This window comes from Acomys minous (assembly GCF_964271855.1).
Source record: "Acomys minous genome assembly, chromosome: 13".
NCBI lineage: Eukaryota > Metazoa > Chordata > Mammalia > Rodentia > Muridae > Acomys > Acomys minous.
The window spans coordinates 78400389-78409256 of NC_140495.1; the positions used below are offsets into that span (position 1 = coordinate 78400389).

The 8868-nt window shown below is 35.9% G+C and overlaps 1 protein-coding gene across 2 annotated transcripts in view; it reads left to right on the plus strand.

The window, feature by feature from the left end:
* Positions 1 to 3875, plus strand: part of LOC311582113 (uncharacterized protein) — a 75480-nt gene extending 71605 nt beyond the window's left edge. Inside the window, exons 7-8 of one of the 2 annotated variants that reach the window (XM_084754867.1) lie at positions 319 to 459; positions 3582 to 3875. The gene's annotated coding sequence lies outside the window, so the exon portion shown is untranslated. The remainder of the gene's footprint in view (positions 1 to 318; positions 460 to 3581) is intronic. The other variant, XM_084754866.1, reaches the window with a different exon arrangement.
* Positions 3876 to 8868: the final 4993 nt, after the last annotated feature.

Genomic DNA, 8868 nt, shown 5'->3' on the forward strand with positions numbered 1-8868 from the left:
CCCCCTCCCTATTGTTGTTGGAAGTGCACACTTATACAACCACTTTGCAACCAGTCTGGCTTCTTTCTCAGGAAATATTCCTTAAATTTTAGTGGTCACTATATTCCTAAGCAAACATTTGTAGCTGACCACTACATCATGTTGTTTGGTCTATATATCATCTAAAAGTTATAACTTAATGTTATGCTAGTTAATTTCTATGACAATTAGTATAGTATATGATAATTTCCCCTAACATGGGGACATGGCTCCACTGTTCACTCCTAATTTAAAGGAATTTTTGAATAAATGGTTTAACTGTACATTGAATTAAAACAGGACATCAGGTTCATGTTGAGATACTCACTGTAAGAAATAACTGAAGAGATGGGAAGAACAAAAGGCCTGAGAGAAATGGTACCTATTAGAATAAGAAGTTGTAAGAATTTATGGATGGCAAACAATGTGGATGATGAACAGGTGAGTCAGAAATGTGGCCTGACCCAGAAAGAGTCATTGGCAACATAAAGCGTATAGCTAGAATAAATTTGGAAATAATGGGCAAAAATGTAGATGGTTTTGTGGTGGTATAGAAACTGTTAGGACAACAGCATCTGAGGGGAACAGATGAGGGACTCTTATTGGATGGCCCAATTTTCATAAATGAAGCAACCACAAAGCCATCTTCCTGGGTGGAAGAAGAAAAGGCATGCTGATGGCTGAACAAGAATAATGCCTCTTTATAGTGGCTTCTATGTGGAAGAAAAAAAAGAAGGCAACAATACAGACAAAAATGTATCTGCAACAATACGGCTCCAGCTGGAGTGCCATAGCAGGCATCCTAGCGCACACAGTGAGCATGATTTTCTTATTTTATACAGAAAACTTACATGCCAGACAATTAAAATCATTTCACCAGACAGCATCATAGAAATTGTTGCTTGTAAATGTTGAATATAAATTGTATTTCTTATTTTAAAAAAATACTCAGAGCAGTTTTAGGTACACAACAGGATGGAGCAGAGAGTGCCCAGAGCTCTTGTGCATGCACCCATAGCTTACACCTCTCAATATTCTATTTCTCAGTGGGAAAGTGGTGCGTTTGCTGCAATAGCAACCCTACATATCGACACATGGTTTTGTCTGAAGAACATACTCTACATTAGAACCACTAGTGTATTTGTCTTCCGTGAATATCAGCAACTGGTTAATGATAAATGCTTCCTATAAGGGTTTCACTGCCCCAAACATCCTTATTCCTCTACCTGCCCCTCTCTCCTTCTGTTTTCAAACTCCTCGTCAACCACTGGTCTACTTACCTTCTCCACATGTTCGCAAGAAAGGAATCAACACACTTCTGACTTTCACTTCAGTTTCCTCTACCTACTAACATGTAATATTCCTACATGTCTTTTTCATAACTTGATGCCCAAATATTTAAAGTAATCTAATATTTATGGTTTATGCCAATTTCATTATCCACTTTTAGCAGAGATGTGGTTGCTCCAGTTTTGCCAGTTACAAACAAAACTATAATAACCATTGATGTACAGGAGTTTGTGTGGATGTATTTTTGAATGATTTGGGTAAATGCTCAGTATCACATAATAAGTTTAGCCTTAGTTTTAAGAAAGTGCCATACTGTCTTCTAATGTGGCCATTCCCATAAAAAATGTAGGAGAGTATGCTCTCCGTGTCCTTACTATCACATGTTTGTGTCATAGTCTGTGGTTTTAAACATTCTAGAAGTCATGTGGTCAAATTTTGCTGTGTCCATTTCTATGAGAGTGGTGTTTAAACATGAAATTTAAATGTTTAATATTTTTGTGTAAGCATGTGGGCATATATACACAAAATATATTTTGATATGCTGTAGTTATATTTTAATCAACCTATGGTAATGGTACAAAATGATGGAATTCACACTGATGTATTTGTACATGTGCAAATGAGAGTTAATCATTCTTTTCCTTAATTATACTTTCCTATCTTTACCCACCCCCTACTAGTCACATCTGCTGGGAAAAGATCTTCACCAACCCTACTTCTGACAAAAGGCTAATTTCATATATATATTTATTTATTTATATGAATTAGTCATTTTTAAACAAAAAATTTTGTCATGCAGTTGAAGAGGGTGGAAACAGAAAGATAAGAGGATGGGATGACATTTGGGATGTAATGTGAATAAAGTATAATAAAAAAGAAATATGTGTCTAGACATATTATTTAAACACATATTAATCTTCAATTACTGGCTTTAATTAAACCCAATGTATTAATATACATATACTAATTAAATGTCAAATAAAGCCCAGAGAAGAAAGAATAAAATGACAGCTTCCTCTAATTCTTAAAAAAAGATTTATTTTGTTTTTAATTATGTGACTATATCTCTGTGTGCAGGTGTTCGCAGATACCAGAAAAGGGCATCAGATCTCCTGGAGCTGGAGTTACTGGTGAAACTCCTGACACTAGGGCTGAGCCATCTCTCCGACTGCATGACAAAGTTTCTAAATTTGGGGGGGTTAACATTAAAATATAGTTGAATTTAATTGACCTAAATATATTAAACTAGAAAGTATTTAAGTAAGTCAAAATGATATACTTTTGTATATTAAAAGTTATCTTAATAATACTGATTTTCACCTCAGAATGGATCTCTTCTTCTCTACCTTAGGCATGCCACCTTTAAATATAATGAATAATATTCGCTTGTACTTTACTTCTTATAAAACTATTTTTTTGAGATTGATAGTTCTATTTCTTTTACTAACTAGAACAGTTCCAGGCAATAGTAACTATCTGTTGTGCTACTGAGCTTTTCTCTTTCCATATAAACATATATAAAGGTATATTTGGTATCAGTTCTTTATCATAGGTATTAGTGGATATGGTACTGCACTTCTCTGACCCATCCCTTCCTTAAGGACATGGGTTGACATGATTTCTAGTTTTGGACCTTAGTAAATCAACATCACATATTCTAAGTCATGGTTTGAACTCAGTCTCAAAGTCCACGATCTAAGTATTCATTCCATTATTTTTTGATAAATCCCATGTTTTCTATTTTTTTCAATCCTTTGATCAATGTGTACTTATTGGCACTTATATTTTAAAAGCCAATGAGATAAACATGAGAAAAATGATGAAGAAAAACTCTCATCCTGGACTTTTAGGGTAGAAGACATGACTTTATATTGTAAGCCTCTGGTCTTTCTTTTGAACACCTTGACCTAGCCTTGGGATAACACAAAATCTGTAGTTAAGTGTGTATGAGTTTCCTAGACTCACTGTCCCATCTTGTATGGCATACTGTTGAGTCCATGGTAGAAGATTCATCATTAATGTGTGCTCATGACCTCCAACTTACTTCAGTGTCTCTCTAATAACAGTGGCTTAGAACCTCACTATTTCTCTAATTGCATTATAAAAATATTTGTACACATCTTTCCTTCTCAATTTAATGTTCTCAGATTTGTACTCTGAATTTTTAAAAACGGCACATGGAGATTATAAAAAGGGAACTTGGCAATTTGTTATTTTCCACTTTTATTTATTTTTTTAATGATAAAGTGCAATTTAATTTGTTTTTGTCTTAGATTGATGTCCACAGACAAAATCATGTTCATTACTGATTAACTAAGCTGTGATCCTTGGGGGAAAACTCCAGGCTAATGGAAGAAGCAGAATAACAGAAAGGGGAGCCTTGGTTCAGTTTCTAGGCCCTGCTAGCACATCTCTTTCGTGGGATAAATCACCTGCACTCACACCTCTCCCCTCTTATTTCTCCCTGGTTCTTTTATTTCACTTGAACTTTCACACACTGCTTCAATGTCTAGAGTATGTGCTATGTCTGAAGGAACATAATTAGAAGCTAACTTGTTTTCCTAATTTTGAAACACATGAGATATAAAATAAAATGAAGAGAAACTAATAATTTCAGATAATTGAATGTTTTCTTTGGCTATGGAGGCTAATGGAGATCAAAACAGTATCATGAGTGAGATATGATGGCAAAAAAATAAGATAAAGATTTGAGTGTTTTAGTCAGAAGATAAGTGCCCACACAAGGAAAAAAACTGCTTTTTGTTTAAAAGAAGAAGAGTGTCCTCATACATCTTCTGAAAGAATTTAGGGACGTTTATGAGAGCAAATTAAAGCCTCATGCCTGTGGCAAGGAGTGCGCTTCTCTCTCATCATAATGGCCAGCCACAGGCAGCCACAAAAGTTTGATCCTGACTTTTGACTTTTTGCATTTGTATATTTAAAGTGGATTGTAAAAGACCAAGAGTTAGAAAGGAAAGAAAAGTCTAAAATATTTGAAATAATGTAAGGAAGAGATAATGATAATTGTAGGGCAGTTCAAAAATGGATTGAACTTATAAAACATTTTCACAAGGGAATTTGGAATGTCCCATGGTTCATCTTGTTTTCACCTGCTCTCATAAAAGCGTTTTTCTGACTTTATAATGCACATTTAAATGTTCTCATTTTAACATTAAAAGGTCCTAATACCAGTGGATAAGGATGGGTATAAATGAATAGAGGCTTTGCAGGTTTTTTTTTCAGGCTTGTATCTTGCTCTTTTACAGTCTTCACAAAGATTTATGCCCTTGGAGTCTACATCAAGGTCTAAGACACAGTACAGCTTCACTATGTGTTTCATAATCATCACTCTAGGGGTGTCTAAAACAAAATTTTACTGTCGTGCATTTCAGGAGCTTCACACTGTGGGTGAAAGCATTGGGGAGGCCAGAACAAAGGAAGGATTGTACAATGTCCTCATTACTTCATGCTGTCTTCTCACCCACCCCTTCTCTGCTATCATCCAAACTAAAATGTGTAAGAATACAAAGCAGTAAGGCACTCACCTAAAGCCTCTTTTACCTCGAGCATTGCTGGCACCAGGGACATTGTGGTGCACTTCATTAGGACTCCAATAACATAAACGTGAGAACACAGTTTAATGCAAAATAATTCAGACATTGTGGAAATCAATTTGGAGGTTCCTTAAAACACTCAGAAGAGAACTACCATATAATCCAGTAATTTCATATCTGGATATATACCCAGAGAGCTCCACATCCCACCACTGAGATGAGTACTCTTATGTTTAGTGTGGCTCTACTTACCATACAAAGAAAAACTCAGAATACCCATGAAGACTGATTGACTGTCCTTGGATGTTAAAGAGCAACATGCCAGTAATTTGCAAACATGAGGAAACTCCTTTGTCTGTTTTTCATTACATGTTATATTTGTGAATTGTATAATGGTTGATGAATAAATGTATTTGTGTAGTTTTCTTTTTCAAGATTTACTTTTATTGTATAAATTCCACATATGGGTGTGTCTGCCTGTGATTATCTACAGTGAGTACAGGTGCCATTAAGGCCAGAAGAGAACATCAGATCTTTTGGACCTAGAGTTGTGGGCTGTGAAAGTTACCTGATTTTGGTGCTAGATTTGACCACATCCCCTGGATGGGGAGGCCTGGTGGCACTCAGAGGAAGGATAGCAGGCTACCAAGAAGAGACTTGATACCCTATGAGCATATACAGGGGAAGGAGGTCCCCCTCAGTCACAGCCATAGGGGAGGGAAGTAGGGGTAAAGTGGGAGGGAGGGAGGAGTGGGAGGATACAAGGGATGGGCTAACAATTGAGATGTAATATGAGTAAATTAATAAAATATTAAAAAAAGATTTTGGTGCTGGAAATTAAACTCAGATTCTCTGCAAGAGTTGTGTGCACTCTTAACCACTGAGTATTCTTCCTAGCCCTGACATTAACTTGGTTTTCATTAAAATATTATTACATGACTTTTCCCTTTTGAGACATCTTCCCCCTCACTCTCTCTCAACTCTGGCCTCTTTGTCATTGATTATTATTGTGACACAGCAAATCTATGCATACAACCTCCTGAGTCTATTTAGAATTATTATGTGCATCTGATTTCAAGACTGATGACTGTGTTAGATAACCAATTAGGTGTTCATCCATAAGAGAGACCTTTTTTTTTTCTCTGTAATAAATAGATAGCTGCATATAGTATTTTGTATAGGGTTATGAGTCTGTGACTTCCCTCTTCCATGTTAACGTGTCATTGTTGTCATTGCTCAGGTCTTATAGACAGCCATATGGTTAAAGTATCATAAGAATAGTTTCCCTGCCATTTCTAAGTGATACAATCTCATGGTTGATTTCCTGAACCTCTGCTTATTACAATATTTCCAGCTCCTCTTTTGCAACGTTTCCCGAGCTTTAAATACAGGAGTGGTGTTGCTGGTGCGTGTACTGCTGCTGGGCACCACCAGATGATCTCTGTGTTGTGACCTGTGGCAGGTTCTATGTTATGATCTCCACTTGATACAAAGAGAAGCTGATTTAATGAGGGTTAGAGTTACACCTATCCACGGGTATAGGGATAAGTTTTACAGTGTGGTTAGGAACGATGCAGGTCTAGGTAGTGGCAGTTAGCAGTTCTCATCTAAGGTTGGCTACCTAACCAAACATGACTAGCGCTCTGCTGAGTGGGCCTTAAGTCCAAATGGACAGTTGTTGATTATAGCCAAGGTATGAGTGCCACTATTGTCTCTATAGGGACATCTTGCCACGCTGGTAATAATCATGATCCACAGATTTCACAGCTGGCTAGAACTACTAATTTCTTCCTTCTGTTGGGAGTTTGCATAGTACCAGGTTCTCAAGTTAGATCCCTGGGGATCAGCATGGTCCTGTGTCTGATGAGAATGCTATATCCAACAACAAGGGCTCATTCTCAGCTTCTGATAGACTTCCACAGGCAACAGCAGAAGCTGATGTAGCTTTGGGAGTCACTTGTACTGTCCTGGTCAACAACTAGAAAAAACAATTCTGGTGGCTAGTACTGGGGTTTTCTTCGGGAGTCTACAGCTCTTCTAAGAAGCATTGTCACAGCAAATAGCATACTTTCATTTTTATGTTAATATTATATTACATACAATTTTAAGTAAATATTAAATAATATGATTCACTGAGGTTTTATCAAAAAAAACATGGTATAATTCATGAAGCGAGAAATGGAAGTTGGTGATGGGGATTTAATATTTTAGTTATTTTGAATAAAAATGTTAAAGATACATTTTTAAAATTTAGTTTAACATGTCTAATTTTAATTAATATTATCCAAATAATTACTACACACCAGACAGTATGTATACTATAAGGAGCCTATAGTGAATCATTTGTAATGACATAAGACATTTCTACCACTGGATTTATTTGGAATGGAATGAGTGAGAATAAACAAGTAACTTAGCAACCCTTGGCATGATCGTAAATGTCACACAGGAGAATAAATCAGGAAGTAAACAGGATGAACAAAGAAGACATGGGAAGAACAACAGGGAACGATGCCCAAGTCCTGCGGAGACTGGGGGAGGTGTGCTTTTAGTGGAGGAACTAGTCACATGTTTAAATGCCAGTGAGAGAGAGCCAGTACCGAGATAGCAAGCATGTTTTGGGAACTAAACAACTGAGAGAGAGACAGTGAAGTCCCTCATGAGATGAATACTGATAGGGATCAATAGACCAGCAAGGTTACCTGATTAAATTCAAGCCAGGAGTTATATATATTGTCATGGATATTGCCTCCCATGCTATAAACACTGAGGTCCAAAGAAAATTTTGCCACAGGTCATAACATGCATTAGAATTGTGTGAAGACTCAGGAAGTATCAAAATCTTATTCAAATATAATGAAAGGGGGCATATTTCAATGAAGAGGAAGTTTTCCATGGCATAAATGGAAAAGATAACGTAATTTTCCTAACCTCTTCTAAACATAAGGAACCCTAATATTCCTTTATATGTTCAAGATTAACCCAGAGGCCAGGAAAGAACCATCCAGAGGCATGGAGGGAAACTGTACCCATTCCAACAAATGGAAAAGCTCATCCTACAGGACATAGGGGCACCACTCAGGGCCTTGCTCGCTGCAGAAAGAGGTCAGCCTTCGAATGATCAGTGCTCCAGAGTCACTGTGTGACATGACATTGATGAACTAAGATACAGTGGGAATTTTTAAAAATTACAAGCAAACAAAAGTAACCCAACATAGATTAAAATCTAAGTATATTGATGATTAAATGAATAATAGATCTTATTATCAGAGGGAGTAAAAAGCTAAGGCACAATTCTTAATTGTTCAATAAATACAGAACAGTACAATGTTGGAAACTAACAAATGATGAAAACCTTAATTAATAGATCTGTATAGTGGTGATAATGACATAAAACAGGAGACTAGTACAGTTTAGTTGGCCATTTTATAACAATATAGGATCAAGCTTTCTCAGGGGACTACAAAGATAGTAGCTGTACTAGCACTAAAAAGAAATATGTAAACTATAAATAACAAATGTCTCATGATTTAAATAACTTCTACCAATTGATTGAAGAAATAAATAAAAGAAAAAGAAAATTAGAGAAAAATAAACGAAATAATAAATCAATAAAAGATAAAGAATCATTTTGGGATAAGTATCCAAGAAATGTCCTTTCATATTTCACAGTAGTGCTGAAAGGTCATAAGTAAGCAATAAAATTTATACTGAAGATAAAAAAAATGCTAAAAATGATTTACATAAGGACATGTTCTTTACCACAAAACTAAATTTAAAATCAACAGAAACATTCAGATACTAAAATACAATTGATAATAGGGTTGATAAGCAGAGAAAGAATTTTAAAGCAAATTATAAATGACTGGGATTATAAAAAATAGTAACACAGATTTGCTCTTCAGTAGGACTCACAGAGTTGTTTAATGGCACATATATTTTCAACACTTTATACTTTATATTTATTCATGTGAGATAAGGAATAGCCAGACATCCTAGGCAGTAC